Genomic DNA, 25,820 nt, shown 5'->3' with positions numbered 1-25,820 from the left:
CATATAGGGCATTGGTTACCATTTTATTCTTGATGTGTAACAGGTGGTGAAGTATCCGTTCCTTAAACTTTCTATTGGTCTTTCCTACATAATAGGCTTGGCACAAATTACAAGTGCCAACGTATAAAACATTCTTGGTGTTGCAGTTAGCAAAACCAGACAACTTATAGCATTTGTTAGTTACCGGATGAACAAAACTGTTGGAACATTTAATGTGGCTGCAAGCTTTGCAAACGCCACATTTCCAAGTTCCTAACCTATTTCTTCCTTCTGTACTCTGCTTGTTAGGTATTCCATCATAGTTGCACAATAAATCCTTTAAGTTCTTCTTGTTTTTATAACCAAACTTGAGTAAAGGCAAAGCAATGTCCATTTGATACAACAAAGGCCAACCGTACTACTCAAAACGAAAGCAGAGTGATGTGAAGAAAGGTGGGAGCAGCAACAGTCTCAGATGCATGATGACCTACAGCACTGACTTCTTTGATGTCTGTGAAACCATCAAGAAATTTTGGCCAGTCTTAACTGCTGTCAGTAAAATTAAGAGAATAGTAGGGGAAACACCTAATTTTGGTTATAAAAACAAGAAGAACTTAAAGGATTTATTGTGCAACTATGATGGAATACCTAACAAGCAGAGTACAGAAGGAAGAAATAGGTTAGGAACTTGGAAATGTGGCTTTTGCAAAGCTTGCAGCCACATTAAATGTTCCAACAGTTTTGTTCATCCGGTAACTAACAAATGCTATAAGTTGTCTGGTTTTGCTAACTGCAACACCAAGAATGTTTTATACGTTGGCACTTGTAATTTGTGCCAAGCCTATTATGTAGGAAAGACCAATAGAAAGTTTAAGGAACGGATACTTCGCCACCTGTTAGACATCAAGAATAAAGTGGTAACCAATGCCGTATATGGACATGTGTCTGAAAATCCAGGGCATTCATTTAGCTTTATGGTTATCTCAAATGTGACTACTAACCTTCGTGGAGGAGACATTGTCAACAAAACTGAAAAGGAAGAAAGCAAATGGATCATGAACCTCAGAGCTAATTTATTTCCAGGGCTCGACAGAGTAGTTCCTAGTAAACCTATTTTTAAAGAGAGAAGCCTAATTAAGAAATGAAATGGAGGCTTAAGGAAGGTGTGCATCTGATTGCTGTATGTGATTTGTTGAGCAATTAAGGATCTTTATTTAACAGCAGTAAGTCAGGTTTACACACTAGGATCTGAAGAAGGTTTTTTAACTGAAAGCGCTTATCCTGTTTGACCTGCAACTTGAACAGCACAATTTGTGCTTTTTATTTCTTCGTTTTATTAAAGCCTACATTTTAACAGAACTTCTCAGTGAACTTTTCGTTGTGGTGGAAGCCTTTTTTTTCATTTTACAATGAGCTCTAAGCATCTGTTTGGCTGTATATATATTTTAACCTCTTTTGACCACCTGATGTCTACTTCAGTATTGCACATCCAGTAAAAAAATATCAACTAGTAAACTTACTTGTGGACAAGCAGCTGTAGTTTGGTCAAAGTGACACTGTTAAATAAAAATGCATGGATTGTTGCTGGATTATTTCTAATGTAATAATAACAAAGCTGAAAGGCTAAACCAGAAGTGCTACAGCACTATTCTTGGCCAGCACTTTGTAAGTATTATACTGTGTCAGACAGATTGACAGAAAATAAAGTCACTGAAGTTTAGCACAATGAAGTAGACCCAGAGAACGACAGTTCTAAGAATAAATTTCAATCTCTATCTATCTATCTATCTATCTATCTATCTATCTATCTATCTATCTATCTATCTATGGTTCTTGTGAGCTTGGAAGGCAGTAAATGCATAATGAAACACCAAATGTCTAAGAACCTGAAGCAAAAATACAGCAAATTCCAAGCAGAAAGGAGTATCACACCCGGAGATGATAGAAAAAGTTTTCCTTTAATAACATGTCCTGGTACCTCGGCAATTCTCCTTCAGTGGAACACCTCACCATACAAAAACCATCTCCTTATATACTAATGACTCATTAATCAATCAGTTCATTAATCAATTTAAAAGTGTAACAGCTCTATATTAATATACATTGTCTTGTTTATGTTTAAGGTATAAGTTGCAGGGATATGTCAGTATGAATTCTATTTAAATTTCTTATTTGCGTTTTATTTATGCTGTTACAGCAACACTGTTATGAAAACAATCTAAAGTAATATAGAGCTGTTACACTTTTAAATTGATTAATGAACTGATTGATTAATGAGTCATTAGTATATAAGGAGATGGTTTTTGTATGGTGAGGTGTTCCACTGAAGGAGAATTGCCGAGGTACCAGGACATGTTATTAAAGGAAAACTTTTTTTATCATTTCCGGGTGTGATACTCCTTTCTGCTTGGAATTTGCTGTATTTTTTGCTTCAGGTTCTTAGACATTTGGTGTTTCATTATGCATTTACTGCCTTCCAAGCTCACAAGAACCATAGATAGATAGATAGATAGATAGATAGATAGATAGATAGATAGATAGACAGATCTATATAAAGCATGGCCCTGGTTAGTTGAGAGGATTTATTTCCATTCCCTCATAGTCTTACAGAAAATAGAATGCTCCTTTTGACAAATAAAAAGTCTCCATGTTTTCTGCTGCTGTGCATTAGAGAGGATGAAAGCGTATAAAAAAAAAATGAAAAAATGAAAACTTCCCAGTCAGAATCCCAACTTTTATAAAGCAGCATGTCCATTCATCAAAAAAAAAAAAAGAAATCCATCTCCTGACTGTAGGTGATATTATAGCTATAAGTAATGACTAGTTATTTGTGTTATCACATTCCGACGTTCTAATTTTGGATTTCTAGCATACATAGAACTTACAAAGGTAACATCTGAAAAGCAAATTTTGACCTAAATTATCTAAGATTCGCATGCACCATCCTAAAGGAAAATGTTCCCTTTCAATTAAAGTTCCAGAGGTGAAACTGAATTACTTTAAGTGATCTGATATGCTCAGTTAATACACAAATATAACTACAATATCAATTGCATGTTTTTGTACCTGTTGGTCTGCCTGCAACCCATAAGAAGCACACAATGTTCAGAATTATATAAATTTTTTATTATATATCTAGAGTATATGAGTGTAAATGAAGCAGTAACGACACTAATTAAAGTAGGATATCAGCAAACAAGTAAATGACATTAACGAAAAACAAAAAACCTTATTGCCAGTGGTGTGGTCCCTAAATGTACTGCCATCTCTCTGGAATCTACATACATATCTATCCTGTGCCTGTGAAGATATTCACTGATGCCCTGTTTTCCACCAACCTTTAAAACTTGAAATGTCAATTCACTATAGTGCATCTAAGTTGCGCATGCATGTGTGTGTGTATGTGTATTTATATGTTTGTGTTTGTTCTTCCAGCCCAGGACAATTTTTTCATCTTATACCAGTTAAGAGCTAGAAAAAAGCTTTAATTACCCAGTGACCATAAATGGGTTAAAGCACATATCAAAGTAAATGAATAATACCAGGCCCTAGAAAAGTTTACCCTTTTAGCCATTTGCATACCTCAGTGAGCTTAGTTTCATCAGCTTTCTGTTCCAGGACTGCAAAAAATAGTGCATGGTACATGTAGTGATACATGAAATCCATTGTTTAAATTTAATTTATTAACAGATTTCTAAAACACAGTTCAGAGAAATACAAGTCAACAAATCCTTTTCTCAAACTGTTTTTAACAAAAAAAAAAAAAAAAATAGCAGATATTCCACCCCTCCCCTTCCCACATATAACATACTCTATATTATTACTAATTATATTAAGGAAGGAATGGTATCATACTGGCATTCTACAGTATTTGGTTGTAATGTAGTAACACACGGAAGATAAAACAAATCTGAAAACTGTATTACATGTTCTAATGAATCCAATGTGAACAGGAAAAAATGCAATAAATGTAGCAAGATGTGAAGTGCTACAGATTTACAGAATATACCTAATATGAAACTTTGGAATTAGCACTAAAGAATGCAAACTGTTTTGGCATCTATCATAGCCTTACATGAAAAAGACAATTTCAAGTAATTGCTGTATTATACTAAAGGAGCTGATTCAATCCAAACAAGCAAAAACTGATGCATGCACAAAAACAACTGCAAAGTCAAAGCAAAGGATCAATATTTGCTTGTGCAGAAATGATTTTTGTTTAATCACTTACAAGAAAGTTATCACTTGTGTTTTTCCAGTTTTGAAAGAAAAGGGAATGTTTATAATCACAGTAAATCATTCCAGGATGTGATGTATTAAGAAACTACTATAAACTGTATATTTTTGACCTGCAGTCTCTTGTATGCAGTTGTTTGAAGGTTATCAGATGTAAGTTCTGTTGCGTTTCATAGATCCAGAGAATTATGAGGACATACCAAATTACCATCTTGTAATGCAAGTAGTTTTGGCAATTATCTCAGCTGTCTCTTCTCCACTGGTGCCAACTGCCAATGGAAACATATTAGCAGAAGTTACATTAATGACTGATGTTACTTTTGGAAGGTAATTAATTAATCTGATACCTTGTTAACAGCAAGTGTTGCTTCTCTCATCTGCTGTAATTTTCAGAAATGTAGTTATTACATGTCTGAAATATTAAAAAAACAATTATGCCAGTTGTATATTTGTACTGTTAACATTCATGCATTCTTTCTGTTGGCCATATGTGATTTGTAATACACACAGTGAACATGAACATTCTGCTAGTGTGAACATGTGATAGTCACAGCTCATAAATACACTCTGTACCTTTCCTGCACTTTTTATCTGACAATTAACTCCTTATAGAGGGTACATAGTTTTGAAGCACTATGAAGTGATTGGAATCAGCTTTGTGTGTAAAACATTAATAATTGACAATCATTTGTGTGATCATTAGTCTACAATTAGCTGGATTTTCACCACAAAGATGATTTGGTGGTATACCAAGGTTTTCCCTTTTATCCTGATGGTGTAACCTTGAAGTTAGTATATATAAATAACAGGGGTGTAAGGGTGCAGAGGGCCTTGGTCCCTCCTCCAAAAACTTTTTTTTTCTCTCCCACATGTAAACAACATTCAGGAGGGTTTGATCATTTGTGATCGCAAGTGATTTGTGTACTTATCAGGGAGACTGATGCTCTTTGTGTTATATATAATGTATATATATATATACCCTATGGATGACGGCATTTTGCTCTCATGGTTTAGCATGTAACAGTGATACATCAAAACAGTGTTTTTATACTAAATTAGTGATTTTTATTGAGAGAGATTAACATACTATATAAGTAACACCTGTCTGTAGTTACAAGGCTTTAGTTACACAAAATATGCTTTGGCATTGCAAAGACATGGACAGTCATTATTAGCTGTTACTCATCACTGGGTAGGTGAAGTATCCTAACTATCCTTTACATGGATAATGCACGACTAAGCTTTCTGCTGAATGTGAACATGGTGGCTGTCCAAGTGTAACATACGTTATGGCATGATGGCGTTAACTTTATGTAGCTGTAGTACAGGTGATAATGTTACCTTTCAATAGTTTGAATGTGCTGGTGCTTCTTGTATTGCTTTTACAAGGCTTGTCTTTTCTGGAGCTTTACTGATGGCCATGGGAGGAGCAAGATCATTTCCAGACCTGAAAGTGATGTCATTCTGGAAGTATCCATGATTGTACATACATTGTCTGAGTGTTCATGTGTTATGCATGTTGCTTTTGCAGGTCAGAAGAAAAAAAAGTCATGTATCTGATGTTTCTCTGTTGCAGTGATAGAGGTATTATGTTGACTGCTGGCTTCTTGAAGTGATATGGTTATTATAAATGCTGCCCTTTCTTCTTCATAAACTGGATCCTGGTATATCAACATTGTTATACATAATTAAAATACTGATTACTTAGGGCTGAAGTGGACTATGTTGACTCTTGTACTTTATCAGTGTTACTCTTGTTTGTGAATACTGATGAAATATAGTTTGCCAGTACTGTCATGTCTGGAATGTTTTAGCTAATATATTATCAAGAATTAATGTGAAATTGTTATAGTACTTCTGAAATGTGGGCTTACCTATTATATAAAATAAGAAGATTACAAGAATGCATAAATGAATAGTACTTGAGAACCTATTCAAAGTAAAACAAATTATTACATTTCATAGGTTCTTAGTACTAGGCTATCTGCCCAAAGGCATTTATAAGCCTAGCCAGAATGTGTTGGCTTTCGCCACCCCCTTAGATTAGTTCCCTGTGCCTCTGTCCAGCAGAGCCATTGAAGTGATCCCTGGGGTAAACTTTCTGTTTCCCATCCACTCGTCAAGGTTTCTCTTGAAGCGGGTTAGCGAGGAGCTCTGCCTAATGCAGATTGGAATCTTGTTCCAGAGGATGGGAAGTCCCTGGGACAGCAATCTATCCCTCCAGCACATCCTATTTATTGTTGTGGTGAGGTTTAGATCCCTGGAGCATGTGGCTCAAGGAAATATGGTTTAGGTGGAGCATGTCCATCAATTCTGGGTTGGACATGGCCTTGTATGTCAGGCAAAGATCACCTCTGAGTAGGCAGTATGCAACCGAGTACAGCTGGAGTTTCTTCAGTCGAGCTGCATAGGGCATCTGCTTGAGACCAGTGATCCTCTTGGTGAGGAACTTCTGTGGTCTTTCCAGTTGTTGCAGGTGTCTTGTAAGGTACATCCCAAATGGGGCATTGTACTCTATGATTGGTCTGATGAGTGATGCATAGAGGGGCCCAATGATCTCTTTCGATCTGGATGCAAACCCTTTTGTGATTAGGTGGGCCACATAAAAGGATTTTCTAACCACTTTGGCAATGTGATTATCAAAGGAGCGGTTACTATCTACTTGGGTCCCCAGGTCCCTTATTATGTCTTCCTTATTTAGGGGGCTACCACCTATGTGGTAGTTTGTGGGTACTTTGTTTTTTCCAAAGGGGATGACTATGCACTTTTTGGCATTTAGCTTGAGACCATGGTTTTGACACCAGGTATCTGTCTCAGTGAGACCCTTTTGGAGGATGTCAGCCAGAGAGTCAACTATAGCTCCTAGTTTGCATTTGTCTGCGAACTTGGTGAGCCATAGTCCTCCTGTGCTTGCCTGTACCTCTGAGAAGTATATGCCGAACAGGAGGGGTCCTAGGACTGAGCCCTGGGGAACGCCACTTGTAACAGGTTTAGAGTCAGACCTAGCTCCTGCAACTCTTACCATGTGGGTTCTGTCCGTGAGCCAGTTGGCAACCCATCTCGTGAGATAGGGGTTTATGTTCAGGCTGGTGAGCTTGTCTATAATACCTGAGTGGAGAATAGTGTTGAAGTTCTTTCCGAGGTCTAGGTAGGCTGTGTGGAACACCTTTCACTCGTCTATAGCCTTGGTAACTGTCTCAAAGACGTTCAACAGGTTTAGGAGGCATGATCTGCCCTTAACAAAGCCAAACTGGGTTTAGTCCAGTGTTTGGAGTTTTCCAATGTCTCTGTTAATGAGATCCATGATGATGCTCTCCATAGCTTTGCAGACCAAGCTAGTCAGGCTTATAGGACGATAGTTCCTGGGGTCCATTGTGGCTCCACCTTTGTGGAGCGGAATAACCTTTGCTGTGCGCCACTCTGTGGGCACATAGTCTGTGGAGAGGCTGAGTTTAAAAAGTGTGTTTAGGTGAGGGGTTACTTCACCTTTGAGCTCATGTAGGAAGCAGCCTGGGACACCATCCGGTCCCATTGATGCTGTGTTTTTGGCTTTGGAAAGGGCTGTTTTAACCTGAGTGTTTGTGCTTTCAGGGGCACTACATTCTTCTGGTATAGTTATGGGCCCTTTTGGGGGTGAGAGGGGGGTGAAATTTGTACTGAACCTGTCTGCCAGGATCTTGGCTATATCAGTCGGTTCAGTGTATTTTGTGCCATTCTGCACTAACTCCGAGCAGATCTGAGAATTGCCACTTAGATTCTTGACATAGCTAAAGAATGCCTTGTGGTTATCTTTGGAGTCCATGGCAATTTTTCTTTCAAAGCTAGCCTTGGATGATTTTATGAGGGAACATAGTTTCTTGCTGATACTGATCAGGGATGTCTTCCCTTCTTAGGATTTTACTCTTTTCTGTACTAGTTTCCTCCTTCTATTGTATAGCTTGTTTATGGCAGGGGTCCACCAGACTGGTTTCCTTTTCATGGAGGAGTGAGTCTTGTTTTGTTTAGGATAGCACAATCCATGCATTCTTGTAGGTGCCCATAGAGTGCATTAGTAAGGGATTTTGCAGCTTGGACAGCGTTATCCTTTAGCATGGGGGCTTTGAAACTTCCCACCTTGGTCTTAAGTAACGTGAAGTTTGCTTTTGAAAAGTTTTTTACGGTGGTTTCTTTGACCGGGGGTGGTGGTGGAATGTGGATATCCAAAGTGATTAGTTTATGGTCAGATCTAACCAGCAAGTGCTTGACCTCTGGTGCACAACACTGGTCGCCCACATTGGTGATGACCAGGTCCAATATGTTGTAACCTCTGGTGGGGGTGTTAACCAGTTGATCCAGGGTGTTTGAGTTTATAAATTCTAGGAATGTTGGGCCAGGGAGTTTGTACTTGAGTAGTTCTCCAAGTTAATGCTTGGATAATTGGAAACACCCAATATCAGGGTGTTTGGTAGGACCTTTATGTTTCCCAGTTTTTCCAGGAATGCAGAGTTGGGGTCCTGGGACATGGTGGGTGATCTGTAGCAAGCTATAATTTGAATAGCAGTATTGCCCATTGTTAGTTGCACGTGGATGATCTCTGAAGCATTGTGCTGTGCCACTAACCTGGAGGTGTGGGTATCCTTGATGAATACAGATACTCCCCTGCCTTTTGTTTTTCAGTCTGGGTTTTGTGGCCGAAATGTATGGTATAAGTTGTAGCCAGGTAGTGCTGGGGTGCTCTCTGGAGCCTTAAACCACATTTCTGTTACTGCACATATATTGATTTTCTCCATACTGAGGAGTGCCACAAGTACGTGCATTTTGAGGTTTAGACTTCTGGCATTGAGAAGCATTACCCTCAGTCTTTTGTTACTTGTGCTATTTACGGCGGTGGGTTTTTCTTTTGAGCCTTGCCTAAAAAAGGCATTATGGGGGTGGCGAGAGCCTTGGCCAGTATTCGAAAGCCTAAGGGTGACAGGTGCAAGCCGTCTCTAGCAAATCAGCATGGCTTGTCGAGCATGTCATCCCAGGCTCATAGGAATAAAAGAATGGTTATATATCTTTGACTTTATAGAAACCATTCAGTGAGAAATATATTATTATACACTTTTTCCACCCCATTGTCTGCTCTGTAGCTGACCATCGGTCGCTCCTTCACCTAAATATCCCCAATATGATGATTCATGGCTGGAGGGGGTCAGGAGAGGAGGTAGGTACAGCAGAGCAACCTTCAGTGTCACATATACTGTACCAAATGGCTGGGGAATATGTTTTGCATGAACTAAATGGGCAAAGCTAGTGATATCAGGTGCCTTACCTCATTTAACTTTAGCCCCCTTTAATGCTAAAATGCTAATGTCAGTCTACCCCCAAGATTTTGACACCATCCCTTCACTAGGAATGTTTCCACTTATGGGCAGAAACGTCTTCACTGTCTGAATATCTGTGCTGGCAATAAGCTGCTCCTTCCCACCACCCCACCCCCTCTTCCATGCTCCTGCAGTAATCTGACCTGCTAATCAAACTTGGTTTGTCAGGTGCCATACTCAAGACTCCATCCTTTTCCACCTTGTAGCCAGGTGCTTTTAGTAGACTGGGATTGGTGTGTCTCATTCTGTATGTAGTCATGTTACAATGAAGAGAATATTAATATAAAATGCTTTCTTTTTAACAATTGAACAGAAAGATACATTTGTGTTACTGAAAAGACATGGAAAAATAATTTAATTCTTATTATTATAATTATAAGGTGTTGTGAGTGTTATGGTGCCCTTGAGAGTTCATTACCACTTCATTTAAAATGCATAAGCCCTTGATGAACAGCTATAGACAAAAATCATATCTACAAAAGTAATGTCTTAAATACCTAAATAGTCACAGACTATTCTACATTAACAAACTTGTGATAAAGAAAATATCAAATAATTGTCATTGAATGAGATGGTATAACATATTAAAATAACATTTTATTGTTTTAATTATTAAATGCCAGTATGAGTGAAAATTTCTTTTTAATAAATGCTGCATATTTATGAAATGCCTTTATATTAAAAACTATACATTTATGTATAAACTCTACCTCAAACAGTGAGGGGAAATGTGATCTTTGAAAGAGGACAATGGAATATATGTATATTACGTTAAAACATCTGGAGTCTCTAGCCTGCATCAGAGTTCATATGTATATCTCATGTTACAGTATCTTTGCCTGTTTCAGTCTAAAGTAAATGCTGATGAAGTAAGACACACACTGTCTGTGATTCTGTTTGTTATTCGACAATTTTCCACAAGCATTATGTACACACATGCAGATGTGCGCGCGCACACACACACACACACACACACACACACACACACACACACACACACACACACACACACACTCATGTGATAAGGTAAAAACTCAGGGATTGTGTAAAATGGACCATCACAGGGTAGTCACACTTCAGCTGTAAAGGGAAGTGTACAAGACTCTGTCACCTTCTGTTTAGGGCTGTGATGGCATCAAGCCTCCTCTGCCAAAACACCTCACCAGCAGACTCTATGAGGTCATGATCCCGCAGTCACACTCCGTCTCTGTCAAGGAGACCTAAAGTCCTACTGCAAAAAGCCAACAAAGTATCCCCAACTAATGGTCACATAGTGGCAATGCCAAACCATAGAAAGAGGAAATTATTCCTGATGCAGAAAGGCTTGTGTCACTGTATCCCTAGTCACCTATTTACTTGAAGATGAGCGTTACCTACTCCACCCTTCCTTTTTATACAACTGTGGGAGCCATATCTATTTAATGTAATCCCATCAGCAATTGACACCATCCATGCAATTTAATATACACAGGTAGAAGGAATGGAATTAGATTGTCAGGAATTTCATAGCAAATGAAAGCACACTCACACAACTACAGGAAATTTGGAAGTCACTAATCTCTTTTAATGCAGGAGTAAAACAGAGCACTCAAAGAAAGCTCAGCAAATACAGAGAGGTTATGCAGTCGGGTTTATATCAGTCCGTCGAAACGGCTGAATATCGAATACCAGATGTTCGAACTGTAAAGTTCAAACACTGGTAATCGTGAAGCTGTGGCCCACCAAATTCTTTTGTAGGGAAAGAATTCAGTGGGCAGTCTCTGTGGCTTCACGAGTAACAGGACTGTGGTGGGAAGTTACGGGTCAGGTTCAGGTACGCGTGCGATTGTGTGGATGTTAGGGTTAGGGAGCGAGTTAGGTGAGTTAGGGTTAGGGCGCAGGTGAGGTGGGTGTGCGATCGTGAAAGACTTTAGGGTTAGGGTGGGATAGGTGAGTTAGGGTTAGGGCACGGGTCAGGTGAGTGTGCGATAGTGACGGACCTTAGGGTTAGGGTTTGGGTTAAGGTAAGTGGATAGGTAGTAGTGTATGTACAGTTTAGTGTAGGGTTAGATGTAGGATTTTGAGTGTATGTGTGTGGATTGATGTTGTTTTGGTGTATTTGTGTTGCATGTGTGTTTCTTGGAACAGCGTTTTCTTTCTCCTGGGAAAAAAAAAATCGCTGTTTTAAGACTTCAATGTTTTTGCAATTCGTGGTTTGAAGTTCGAAGATATGGTGTTCGAACTTCAGAAGTTTCGATGAACTGATATAGACCCTATGCAAACTCCATACAGAAAACACCCAGCACTTCCCACAGCACTACTGCTCTACATCTGAACCATCTGACTCATGTTATGCCATCACAGTAACTAGCATTCTACATTTTATAGGCCATACAACTATTTGTTGATAAGATCTCCAAACTATATTGCTAGTCAGTTTAAGTAATAAGACCCACATAATGGAAGCTATCTGCATGCTTCCAATACAGTGCTTCTGTATCATAAATATATTTCTAATAAAATGACTAAGTAAAATAATTTCATACCTACAAAATAACAGAAAAGTAATTGTTGCACCTCTTAAAATGCATGATGTTAGTTAAAATGACTGATGTGCAGTTTACACAAGGTATAGTAACCTTAGCAGGATAAAAATATTTGTAGTTTTAACTCCTCCCTTCAATAATTTTTACATTTTCTGTAATTAATCATGCCATTGTCATTGTGAGTCTAATATGTGCTACTAAATGAGGACAAGTTTCCATGATTTTGGCCAGTCAAGCCATTGTAGTTACTAGTCTAATAAATGATGGCACAAGCAAAAAAGAAATGAGTTCAGTTGCATGACAGTTAGCCAGCTAACTCATGCAAAAAAAAAAAAATTATATATATATATATATATATATATATATATATATATATATATATATATATATATATATATACAGCACTGCATGGTTATGATTCTAAGACAGAACCTTAATATACATCAATACCATAAGAAAGTCATTTCATGATATGTGCCAGGTTATATGCACAACACAGTGTGCGAGACAAGTGTGGTTACTGTTTAGATATAAGGGTAACACCAAACTGAAGACAAGACAATCTTTATGTTTTCATCTGGATGAAAGTTGTATATTCTGGGATGAAGGGGCAGGGGTTTGGGGGGGATAAAATTGTCCACCACAAATGTGGTGAATAAGCTGGCATGGAGAAAAATGCTTTGATAAAAAAAAACAGTGGGAGTCAGTAAAGCACAATGATAAGTGCTAGGCTGAGCAAATTATGCAGAAAAGTGTGATTGTTACTGTGGCTATTTAACACAATGGGCTATGACCATTTAGTAACTTCATTGAGGTCCAACATGCCATCTCAGCTTGCAAAGAGTCACTAAGCAGTTCACTGTTAGGTCAGGAACTGAAAATTTGATGTGATGTCAAATGGGTTGTTGACCTTGAGTCACTGTGAATCTAAGAATGAGCACAGTGTTGCTAGGGGGGCATTACAGAATTTTGTCCAGTATGCAGTGAAATCGGTGGGCTTTCTGATATCATTGTTGTCTAGGAATTATAAAACAATGTCTTTGCATACAAATTTTGCATACAGCTATCATAAAGGCAGCAGCTGTCAGAAGGATCTGGGGAGGGTGCTGCTGGCATCTTTCATTAAGAATCGTTATGTTGGAGTTTGCATCATTAATGATCCCATAGCGAAGGTCTTGCACTAAGAGCAATGCTGCCATCAGTGTTATTGTTATTTTTATATAGTGAAATCCATTTTATCTGTGCATATTTAGGCAGGTACCAGTCTAAGTTTCTTATACAGCCGAAGATATGCAGTTTACTGAATTATGCACTATTTGAAAAAGAAAAAAAAATAAATTAAATTAAAATGCTTGTATGCACTACACTTTTGATGACCATCTATGATCCAGTGTCACATACGAAAATGGTAATCCCTGATTCTTTGGATAAAAATTACTTTGTCTTTTCAGGTTCATTTGTATATCTGACATTGACTGGAGATTCCAGTTATGATGATCCAAAATTTAACTGCAGACTGGTACCTGCCTAAATATGCACAGACAGAATGGATTTCACTATATAAAAATAACAATAACACTGATGGCAGCATTGCTCTTAGGGTAAATGCAATAAGTATTTATTTTTTAATTGTTAATTGCTGGAGTATGCAAAGTGATGGTTCTTTTACATTTACAAATAAAGCACAATGTTTCATACAATGTTTTTCAGTCACTTCTTGAATCATAAGTGTAATAATATAAATCAATTTTTATTATCATGGGAACCAATACGACCTAAAATTGGACAGTATCTTTTTTTTTTTTTTTTTTTGCTTACACACACACACACACACACACACACACACATACACACACACACACACACAAAGAAATGGCATCTACCACAGGAAATAAAAAAGCCCCAAAAGCCCACATATTGCTGATTAATAATTACTGTTTCATAGGCAATTATTTTTTACATATTTCATTATTTAGTGATTGAACTTTTAAGTGATCTCAGGTGAGTCCTTTCAGACATGGCATGACATTTTCAGGTATTGCTGAAATAAAGAACTTGTAGGATACACTTCATCTTCAGCATCCCACCTTAGTCAGTTCTTCTACAGCCGCAAACACTGATAAAATACTAAAAACATTTCTTGTTTATGCACATATAGGGACTCTTCTATGTAGCATCTTACTATTTATTTTTTGCTATTTTTTGATATGATCTAATGTTTTCTCTATGATTTATGTAAACTTGTATTGCAAGTTCCTGGAGCTTTTCTCCTTGGGTCTCTACTGAAAATGGGCTTTCAGCTCAGTTGGACCAACCCGGTTAACAAATGTCAAATAAAATAAATAGATAAATAAATAAATAAATAAATAAATAAATAAATTAATTAATTAATTAATAAATATAAGACTAGCTTTTAGAGATATTCTAGTGGAGAGATGTTGGAATCCTCACAGGATGAATACAAATTTCATAAGAAACTAATTAGTTTTACATATAGTATGTGCAGATTATATTAGAAACTACAAGGACACAGATGGATTACTATAAGTTGACACAAATATACTGCAACAAAAAGTCATCTAAAATAAAATAAATAAATGGAACTAGCCATGGAAAACAATATAAATGCATCCAGAAGAGAAAAGAAAAAAATGGAGTCAGTTTGGCACAGTGGTGTGGGTCAGTGGAATTCCACACAGTAACCTGCATTCCTCTAAGTTAAGAGACAGGGCTGCTCTTCTCCATGTAGACCTGACAAAGATTTTGGAGATTACCGTGGAGCACCACCACTGTCAAGGTTCCTAAAAATGAGGAAGAGCTATACCATAATGGGTTCTGTAAGGTGAGGGAAGACAGTGTAAAGGACATCCATCTAACCATACTTCTCTGCAATTCATACCTTGTACTACAGCAGAATAGCTCCTCTGTGAATATATGAAAAGGACAGAGAAAGAAGGCTGCCAGGAACTGTCATAAAGTAGACCAACAAAAGGAAGGCATGGAAAACACAGAGAAGTGCCTAGGTTCAAAGGACAAAACCACCACCATAACAGATACAAGCATGCAAAATCTGAAGGTAATGCTACCCAATGCTAGAAGTCTAAACCTCAAAATGCACTCTCTTGAGGCACTCCTAAAAATGGAGAACATCAATATCTGTGCAGTAACTGAGACCTGGTTCAAGGCTCCAGAGAACACCCCTGCAATACCAAGCTACAACTCTTACCACACTTGTTGGCCACAAAACCAAGACTGAAACAATAAAGGTGGAGGAGTGTCCATATTCACCAAGGATATTCACACCTCCAGGCTAGTTGCCCAACACAATGCATCTGAAAATCTCCAGGTGCAACTAACACTAGGTAAGACTCCAATCCAACCTGTAGCTTGCTACAGCTCCCCCACCATGGCCCAAGATTCTCACTGCACCTTTCTAAACATACTGGAAAATATTAAGATACAACCAAGCACCTGAATACTGGGTGATTTCAACTACCCTGTCATTAACTGGGAAAACTACTCAGGTACCAACTCCTTTTTCCAATGGTTCTTGGAATTCATAAATTCCAATGCCCTGGATCAACTAATCCATTGTCCCACCAGGGGCTCCAATGTCCTAGACCTGGTCATTACCAACATGGGAGATAGATGCTCCACACCAGTGGTCACCCCCTCATTGGTCAGGTCTGACCATAAGCAAATCACCCTTGACATCCACATCCCACCCTCACCCCCCAGTAAGGAAACCTCCTTAAAAACTTCTCCAAAGCCAACTTCATTCTACTGAAGTCAGAAGTGACAAACTTCATGACACCCATGAAGATGGGATCTGAAAGTTCGACTACAGAATCCTACACTAAGGCACTGTACGAGCACATCCACTCAGGCATGACTCGTGCCATCCCAAATAGAACCAAGATGCTCTCCTCCAAAAAAAGGAAGCCAGTCTGTGGTCTCCTGCTATAAACAAACTATACAACAGAAGGAAGAAACTGTTACAGAAAAGAGGAAAATCCCAGGATGCAAAAAACTCCCTCACCAGCCTCAGTAAGAATCTGAGATCCCTCATAAAATCCTCAAAAGCTAGTTACGAAAATAAAATTGCCAAAGATTCCAAAGATAACCACAAGGCATTCTATAGTTATGTCAAGAATCTAAATGGCAATGCTCAGATATGCTCTGAGCTACAACAAAATCGCATTAAATATACTAATCCCAAGGATATTGCCAATATACTGGCAGATCGATTTAGTGCCAAATTCACCCCCCTCTCATCCCCTAAAGGGCCCATCTCAATACCAAAACATTGCCAAATTCCGGTAATCATGGCCACACAGGTAGAAACCGCACTCTCCAAAGCAAAGAATACAGCATCCGTGGGACCAGATGACATCCCAGGCTGTGCACTACATGAACTACAAAATGAACTGGCACCTCACCTAAGTGTCATGTTTAAGCATAGCCTAACCTCAGGCTTTGTGCCACTGAGTGGTGCACAGCTACAGTTATCCCACTCCACAAGGGGGGATCCACCTTGGATACTGGGAACTACCTTCCCATCAGTCTGATGAGCCTGATCGGCAAGGGCATGGAATGCATTATCATGGAACTTATAAACAAAGACATTGGCAACCATCAAACACTGAACCCCTTTGTGAAGGGCCGATCTTGTCTCCTGAACCTGATTGACTTTTTTGAATCAGTCTCCAGAGCTGTGGACAAGGGTAAGGAGGTACACACAGCCTATCTGGACCTTGCCAAGGCCTTCAACACCATCCCCCTCTCTGGAATCATAGATAAACTTACTAAGCTGGGCATAAATCCCTACATCACTCGATAGGTTGCCAACTGGCTTACTGACAGAACCCAGACTGTAAAAGTAGCCGACTCCAAATCCAGCTCCAGAAAAGTGACAAGTGGAGTACCTCAGGGTTCAGTCCTGGGAACACTCTTGTTTGGTATCTACTTCTCTGAAGTACAGGCCGACACTAAGGGACTCTGCGAACAAAGTTTGCAGATGACTGCAAACTGGGAGCCATTATTGAATCCCCAAATGATGTGGATATTCTACAAAAGGGCCTTACAGAAACAGATGCCTGGTGCCAGAGCCATAGGCTCAAACTTAATGCCACAAAATGTATAGTTATCCCCTTTGGAAAAAAAACATGCACCCATGAATTACCACATAAGTGGCAGTACACTAAACATTGAAAGTGTGATCAGAGACTTAGGGACACAGGTGGACAGTGGTCTCACCTTTGAGAATCACATCACCACAACAGTCAGGAGATCCTTCTATGTGGCACACCTCATCACTAAGGGCTTTTCATCCAGAAAAAAAAGAGGTCATTGTCCCACTGTACTCATCCCTCATTAGACCCATTATAGAGTATAATGCCCCATTTGGTATATACCTCACAAGACATCTGAAGACATCTGCAACAGCTGGAAAGGCCACAGAAATATCTCACTAAAAGAATCACAGGCCTAAAGAAGATGCCATATGCTGACCATCTAAAAAAACTCCAGCTATACTCTGTGGCATATCGTCTACTCAGAGGCAATCTCTGCTTAACATACAATGCCATGTCAAACCCTGAGGTATTGGACATGCTCCACTTAAAGAAATCCCAATCCCTCAGAGCCACACGCTCCAGGAATCTAAACCTTGTCATCACAATGAACAAAACATGCTGGAGGGATAGGTTCCTGACCCAGAGACTCCCTGTACTCTGGAATAGACTGCCCATACATGTCAAGCAGAGCACCTCCTTGGCCCTCTTCAAAAGGAACCTTGATGATTGGATGGGAGATAGAAAATTCACCCCGGGGATCATGTCAGTCACCCTGCTAAACAGGGGTCCAGGGAAATAAATATTGTGGGAAGAAATATCCAGGGATTGTTATGGCTAGGCTTGTATAGGCCCTAGGACCGATAGCCTAGTACCAACCTATGAACCTATGAACCTATAAGTAAAATATATCTTTTGAAAGATTCTACTACTAGGAACAGAGAATCAGGTGAGTAAGGGAGGGCAGAAGGGTAGGGGGAGTGATGTCATATGTTACTGCTAGATCGAAAAGCGTCTGAATCGTTAAGGTCATGCTATCAAGTGAAAGTGGATGGGAAATTGCTGCCATTGTACATCTTGGGACAGATTGTTTGACTGAGAAATGAACTGAAACAGTGCAATAGTAATCTTCTCTGAAAATGAGGTGAGTCTTAGATGGATAGCACACATGCTACCATTCTTTGAGATGCTGTTTGTCCATAGAACAAATCTGATTATTGTAATGTGAAGTCTGGATTTATCATATGGTTGAATTACTGATGAAGAACTTGGGAATAGAATGGTTTTGTCCTCACTAGGTAACCTGTAAATGGTTCACCTCCCAGGCCCCTGCTTGTAAATATTTCATCTCCTCAGCCCTGCTTGCACTTATCAATGGTACCAGAACTTGTCAGAGTTTTGGGATGAATGAGGAGGCTTAAAAAGGTCCTTGTGGTCATTAGTCTAGTAAACACCTATGAATCTTTGAACTAGAAGAAAAATATAAATTTATTGCTGAGATAGCCTCTAATGAGATACCACAAATCAATCTTGTTAGAAGTAACTATAACAATAGATGACCCCAATTTGCAACAACTAGACTAAAAAACTTCTTCAAGGCCAATTACATCCTCTTACATGACAGCATAAATAGCTTTGTAGCCCAACTGATGGAACAGACACCTATGCTGAGTTATACACCAATGCTTTATATGAGCACCTGTACAACTGCATTGACTCTGCCGTACCTCATAGAATCGTAGCAAGATCTTCAAGGAAAAACAAACCTGCCTGGTGGACAACTGCCATTAATATGCTATAGAACAGGAGAAAGAAATTGCTGTACAGGAGTAGGAAGGAATGGTCTCAAAACTGGAAACATTCCCTCCTCAACTTAATCAAGCAAATAAGACTCCTAGTGAAGTCCTCCAAAGCTAACTATGAATCTAAATTAGGTTCCCTAACTAAAGATAACCACAAGGTATTTATTTACATCTGTAATCTCAATGGTAAGGCCCAGGTTTGCACTGAACTCATAGTTAATGGTACTACATATGCAGAACCTGTGGCTATAGTAAACCTGCTAGCTGACAGGTTCAGTGAAAACTTCACTCTCATGTCCCCACCACATATATCCCAAAGCATCCCTAACCCCTGTCTCCCACTGAGTATCTCCGAAGAGCAGGTCTTGAACACCATTTCCAAGGCCAAAAACACAGCCTCTAAGGGACCAGACAACATCCCGGGCTGTGTTCTACGTGGTTTAAAACAAGAATTAGCATCACCATTGGGCATGATTTTCAATCACAGCCTAAGCACTGGCTTTATCCAAGCAGAATGGAAAACAGCTACCGTCATCCCTTTGTACAAAGGGGGGTGCATCGACGGACCCTCAGAACTATAGAGTCATTAGTCTGACCAGCCTTATCTGCAAGGCCATGGAACAAATCATTATGGACATTATTAATAAAGATATAGGCAATCTCCAAAAACTCGACCCCACCCAGTTTGACTTTGTTGAGATGAGATCATGCCTATTAAACTTGTTGGACTTCTTCAAGACAGTCACCAACGCCAAAGATGGAGGCAAATCTCTGCATACAGCCTACGTAGACTTCCTTTGACACAATCTTCCACTCAGGTATCATAGATAAACTCACCCAGCTGGGTATCAACCCATATATTGTTAGGTGGGTTGCAAACTGGCTCACTGATAAAACTCATACAGTCAAAACAGGGGACTCCACCTTCTCCAACAGACCAGTGGTGTTCCACAGGGATCAGTTCTGGGACCCTACTGTTTGGTATCTACTTCTCTGAAGTACAGGCTAAAATTAAAGGACTGTGGATGACAAATTTTTCAGATGACTGCAAACTCTAAGCAATAATTGAAACCCCTATTGATGTCAACATCCTGCATCCTGTCATACAGACTGCTCAGAGATGACCTGTGCCTTACCTATACAGCAATCTCTGACCCAGCTTTAATGAAAATGCTGCACATTTGAAAGTTAAATGGCACACAGGTCACTTGCTCAAAAGACCTTAACTTGGTGTATGACATCAACAGAACTTGCTGGAAAGACAGATTTATCTCACAGAGGTTACCCCATCTTTGGAACAAGCTTCCTATTCATGTTAAACAAAGCCCCTCATTGCCCCTATTTAAGCACAGTTTGAATTATTGGAAGGGTAACTTGAAATTAACCCTGGTGTTTCCACTTATGTCCCACTTGGACAGGGGCAATAGGTGCTAATTTTAGGGTCTGCTTGAACCAGATACCCTTGGGAACACTGGTTGAACTTGGCTGGGCTTCTAAGGGTGCTGGGGCCATTAGCCTAGTAACCTCCTATGATCCTATGACAAGTTTATCTGCCCTCATATACATATATTAAAAGTAGGGTGGTGGTAAGTATATCAGTTTAGCAAGGAAATCATGTGCACTTCCCCATTAAATTAAAAATTAGCAAACTCAAAACAATAAAATTGATAATGATGGGGTAAAGTAAAACTTCCAGGGGACAAAGTTAATATCATCACAGATAAAAATAAGAGGACAAGCTATTACATACCAGAAGAGAAGTCAATCACCATCAATCATTTTAATCTCTATAATTCCGATACTAATAGTTTCAGTGGAAGACTATTTCCCAGATATTCCCCTAGATTTAATAAAATCTGTGTAGGCATAGTGTAGAGCCTACATGGACTGTTACAGTGTTCATGTACATGGTTCTGTCTCAGCAGCGCGCCATGCACATTAATCATGGCATGTTTCTGAGGGACAGCCAAGGAGCACAGTTAGTGAAACAGTGTAGGGAATGTGGTGCTAACAGTGTTCACAGATGAACAACACACTCCCTGCACTGTCCAATCACATTATATCACTATAATTCAATAATTTGTTTTTTTAAACAAAAGGCTGGTTTGCACGCCGTGCATCTGTGCACAGCAACAGACACATACCAGACAGCCTAAAAATAGAAAATGGATATATTTAATTAGTCATGAAAAGGTCATGTTTAAGCAGAGCTGAGAGGATTTGCACAGTGCAGCTCAACAGTGCTTAAAAGTAGATGAGAGCTATATGTAAAAGTATATGCAGCATTCCATACATCCCTGTAGCCAAATGGGTAGAGTGACAGCCTTATATGCAGTAGGTGCAGGGCTTGAATATATGGAAGGGTTATTAAGCATTTATTTTCCAAAACCAAATTATGTTCATTTTTTTTTAATTCTGCTTTGCTGCACTCAGCTAAGCTCTGCTAAGCCCTGTTATGCCTCCTAAGCACTACTTAAACGTAATGCATTTTAGCACTGCTTGGCACCGCTTGGCTTTACTTAGCTAGCACTGCTAAGATTACCAGTTTAAGCATTGCTCAGCTCAGTTGGGTTGGTTTGTGTGGTGTCAAGTGACATGCCAGATTTTTAAAAATTGCCCAATAGCATTAAAGGGCAGGAAAACAGGCTATATTAAGCTCAACAGGTGGGAATACAGTGCAAACAGTTGGAGTTTAAGCTGTGCAGTAACTATGGCAGGCATTGAAGGGGGTGCATGCTTCCCTGCATAGCTCTGGGGTATTCTAGAATCATGGTACATGGTTGGACTCCTAGTGAAAGACCATGATGACCAGCTGCTGCAGAGGCAGTTACAGGGGTCACAGTGCAAGGTGGAGGCCTGGGAACATCTGGCACACAATCTCACCAGTGCTACAGGTATCCCCCACACAGATAAGCAGGTCCATCACTACTATGATGACCTGAAGCACTGGAAGGGGGATCTTCTGGACATCTGGGTCTGGGAAGCTCGGGCTGGGAATGCCCCACAAGTTTGTAAGTACTGTTATTATTCTTTTACCAATACCTAATCTGAATGTTGGATAGACGGGTATGCATAATGGTGTGCTTCTATTCCTACAGATGCTGAGGAGAGAGCTCAGAACATTGAGGCATATGGGGGGTGCTTGGCCATGTTGCACTGTGAGTTTGGTGAGTAGGGATGTAACTTGCAATTTATAATCATATAAGCAAGAAAGAGTATAGCATTAACTCCCAGTAGGCATATACAATTGTGATTGTATTGCAATGAATGTGGTCATAGACCTGGACTGCAATAAGTGACTACTGCCAAATGTAGTGCAATAAGCAGGGGGGAGTAAAGCATTAACCTTGATAATGTAAATTAAATAAAGTTTCAATTGCAATAACTGTGGAATTACAGCTGTATTGCAACACCTGTAGTACAACTTGTGTTGTGCAATAAAAATGGGAAAGTACAGCAGTAACTGCATGAAGGTACCAGTAATAAAGCTGTGTTGTGCAATCTGTTTTGCATGAAATTGAATATGACAACTGTTATTGAAGAAAAACACAAAACAATACCAGTCCCTGTCTCAAGGTATATCTCATATAAACTGCTGTGCAATAATTGTAGTCACAACCGTTTTACTAAAAATAAATTATTATACCTGTTCTGCAATAACACATGAAACTACAGCAACATTACCCATGGTATATTGTGTATATCAGGACTATTTTGTGTTAACCATTGTATTTCAGCTATATGCATTCAGGCACTGAAGTCTGGTGCTGCAGGCAAGTATAACAGTGTAATAGCTGTAGACTGCATATATACTGTCTGCAAATACATACAGGTAAGATAGCCAACCCAGTAATCTGATATGCTGTGTACACTTTACAGATATTTCCAACCACTTAATATTGTGTGCGCACCAACATTCTGCATAGTAATGTATAGGTTACCTAGTATCTCTGTCATGCAGAAATTGCATGCATGTGTGTCCAACTGTCAATGCAGTCTACTATAAAAATGTCTAATTATTACCAAGTCTTGTTTTGTTTCCAGGTGTGCTCTAGGCAAATATCAGTTAATCAGCAGTGAGTCAGTAGCTCAGTTTGATAAATGCTCTTTATGAAGTACATTTTTGGCACACACAGACCAGGATTCAAATCCAGTAGTATGTAGTAACAAATAGTACTGAATCAGTTATGTAATAACAAATTTTCACTCAATGGACGAGTTAGCCCATATTATGTGTATATAATTGTGTGTAGAGATGTCACAGACTGTTAAACTCAATACCAGGCATGTGATAATAGTGCAGAAACTGAAGGAAACGAGTACAGCTGTTAATAAAATGAAATAAAGAAGTAAAACATGTAATGCTGGTATGGCTGTATGCCTGGAGTAACTGTCAAATTTTGCTGCAGTCAGTTAAGGCATCTGATGTATATGCCTGTGCAGTCACTGCTATTGGTATCTATCCCCATGCCTGCCAAGCAATGCATGATAGCTGTTTATTCTCTGTACCATACACATACATGTCTCTCAAGTGACACATTCTCACAGAATGTAATTACTGTTGTGTAACCCCTCTGTCATGGATGTTATCACCGACATGATGGATGTCAAAAGCAAAGTAACAGAACATCAGCCCACAGAACACCTTGGTAGTTATATAGGTCCACCTGATGTGCAAGTGTTCTGTATAGTTGTGTACCTGCAGGTATTACTACCTGGCCATACTGTCCCATGCGGATAGCCTGAGAGGCATGTTCATGCTACAGCAGCTATAGAGCACCTATGCACATAAAGAAAGGACAGACCTGTAAAGTAGATAGTAGTACTGTTGTCAACTAATTAGCTTATAATAGTATTACTGGACTGCATTTATCTCTCCCCCCACTCCTTATCTTCATATATATTTATTATTGTTATTCACAGGTTATGGTTTACTATTAACATATGTTCTGCAATAAACATTATTTTGGGCATGTGTTTTATTATTGTTATGTATTACAATGGTTGCATATTAACATATCCTGTTGAATTACCTATGTTGTTGGTCTTATGTTGTAACTGTTACTGGCATGCTGTTCATATACTGACCGTAACATTATTTATTGCTGTGTTCCTTATAACATGCATTGTAATTGATTGGGTTATTTCCAATGTTCTACCATGCTGTTATTACTACAAAATGTTTTGTTCATAACTACCCTATACACATTGCTATACTACTATCATCACAGCACAACAGGGTAGGCAGGTTCCTGCTGATCTGCCTACACCACTTCAGCTGGCCATGGTACCAGGTACCAGTGCATCTGGGACCCAGGCTGGTGGTGCCCCCTACACTGGTCCTGAACAGCCCTCGAGTGGAACTGCTTTGAGGACAGGACTCATCCCCCCTGAGAGTGGTGGCAGAGGGGCGTTAGTCACCCAGGATCTACTATCAGCTATGGTGTGCAGGATTGTGCATAGGAGCTATAAACAACACCTGTGCCAAATTGAGGGCATACTCAACAACCTGGTGGGGCCTGAGGGCCCCAGTGCCCAGCCTCCAGCACAGCCATCTTCGGGGTAGTGAAGGAGCAGTGTTGACTGCCCATGGGTTGGGATCTCAGTCATGCTGCTGCTGTTTGGAGGCACATGCACATCTGATTCCATAACACCCTCCCAATCTAAGGTGTTTACCTCACCATGTGTCACACACCTCCCCTGTATGCTGTCTTGTCTGTCTGCAAATGCAACCTCTCCCACCCAACCTACTTCCTTACATGTACCTACATCTCTTCCCCAACATTCCTCTCTCTCTTTAAAAAAAAATGAGCGCCTGTCCCACACAAAAACATCACCCCATACATAGCTGTCCATTTCACACGTGTCTAATGGACACAGCTAATTAGGTCCAATTGGCTTGACAACACATTTCTGTTGCCCTCACCCCTCTCTCTGGGGTTTGAGGGTCCAAATTTATGTATAAAATTTGTAAAAATGCACAGCTGTTGCTGTACAAGAAATGGAGAGCAATGGCCATTTCCTACACCCGTCCTGCACATCCCTACTTGCCTTTCAGTATGTTTTCCCCCTGCTTCTCCCATTTCACCACTGTCCTATCACCCCCTTTTTCTATTTTTATTTTCGGTGTGGGTTTGCGCAGAGCTAAGCGGCGCACCATGCAAACATGCTTAAATGTGCCTAAAAGTGCATTAGTGATATTGTGTGTTTTTCACAACCTTAGGCACATCTGTAAAATAATCATACCTGCCATGTCTTTAACCCAGCCACTTGTCAACTGTAGCACAGTACATTAGCTTACTAGGCTACTCAGCTCCAAATTAAAACATATGTTTCCAGCAACATATACTGATTGCCATTGACAAACTGCAAGTACATATAATGGGAAAAATGGCAGTGTACTTGGGACTGTGATGCAAACACTACTCCAGTACACAGCCAAATAAATAATGGATGTGCGTGATGCCTGGGATAGCAGCTATAACTTTCAACTGTACAGACTGTTGCAGAATGTCCAGAGTTTTGCCCATATTTTTGGCCCCTTTTCATAAAAAAAACATATATTTCTGGCAAAGTAGAGGCAAGTAATTAAAGATTGAGGTTAGAAAATCATGACAGACATTTGAGTGTCAAACTTCATACCCTTCAGAAAACACATGCTAATGCAAATACTGTTATTCTATCAACATTCTACATTTGTAAGAGCAATATTTAAAGACTGTCCCTATTTTTGGGCCTTTGTCCCACTTGGATGTATGGCTTTGTCTACAGTTCGTACTCTAACAGGTTGAGAGGTATGATAGCAGGTAACTGTCCCTTTTCATCAGCAACATCTTTAAACACACCTGGTATGGCAGCAAT

General features: G+C 39.5%; 1 protein-coding gene across 1 annotated transcript in view; it reads right to left on the bottom strand.

Moving 5' to 3' along the window:
* ADGRV1 (adhesion G protein-coupled receptor V1) overlaps positions 1 to 25,820 on the bottom strand; it is a 3,979,741-nt gene that overhangs the window by 112,640 nt on the left and 3,841,281 nt on the right. The window lies entirely within an intron of this gene.

The sequence above is a fragment of the Protopterus annectens genome, chromosome 2.part2 (assembly GCF_019279795.1).
Source record: "Protopterus annectens isolate FY-2018-M chromosome 2.part2, PAN1.0, whole genome shotgun sequence".
NCBI lineage: Eukaryota > Metazoa > Chordata > Ceratodontiformes > Protopteridae > Protopterus > Protopterus annectens.
Note: the sequence above shows the minus strand (reverse complement) of the source record. Positions and strands in the feature narration are given on the sequence as shown.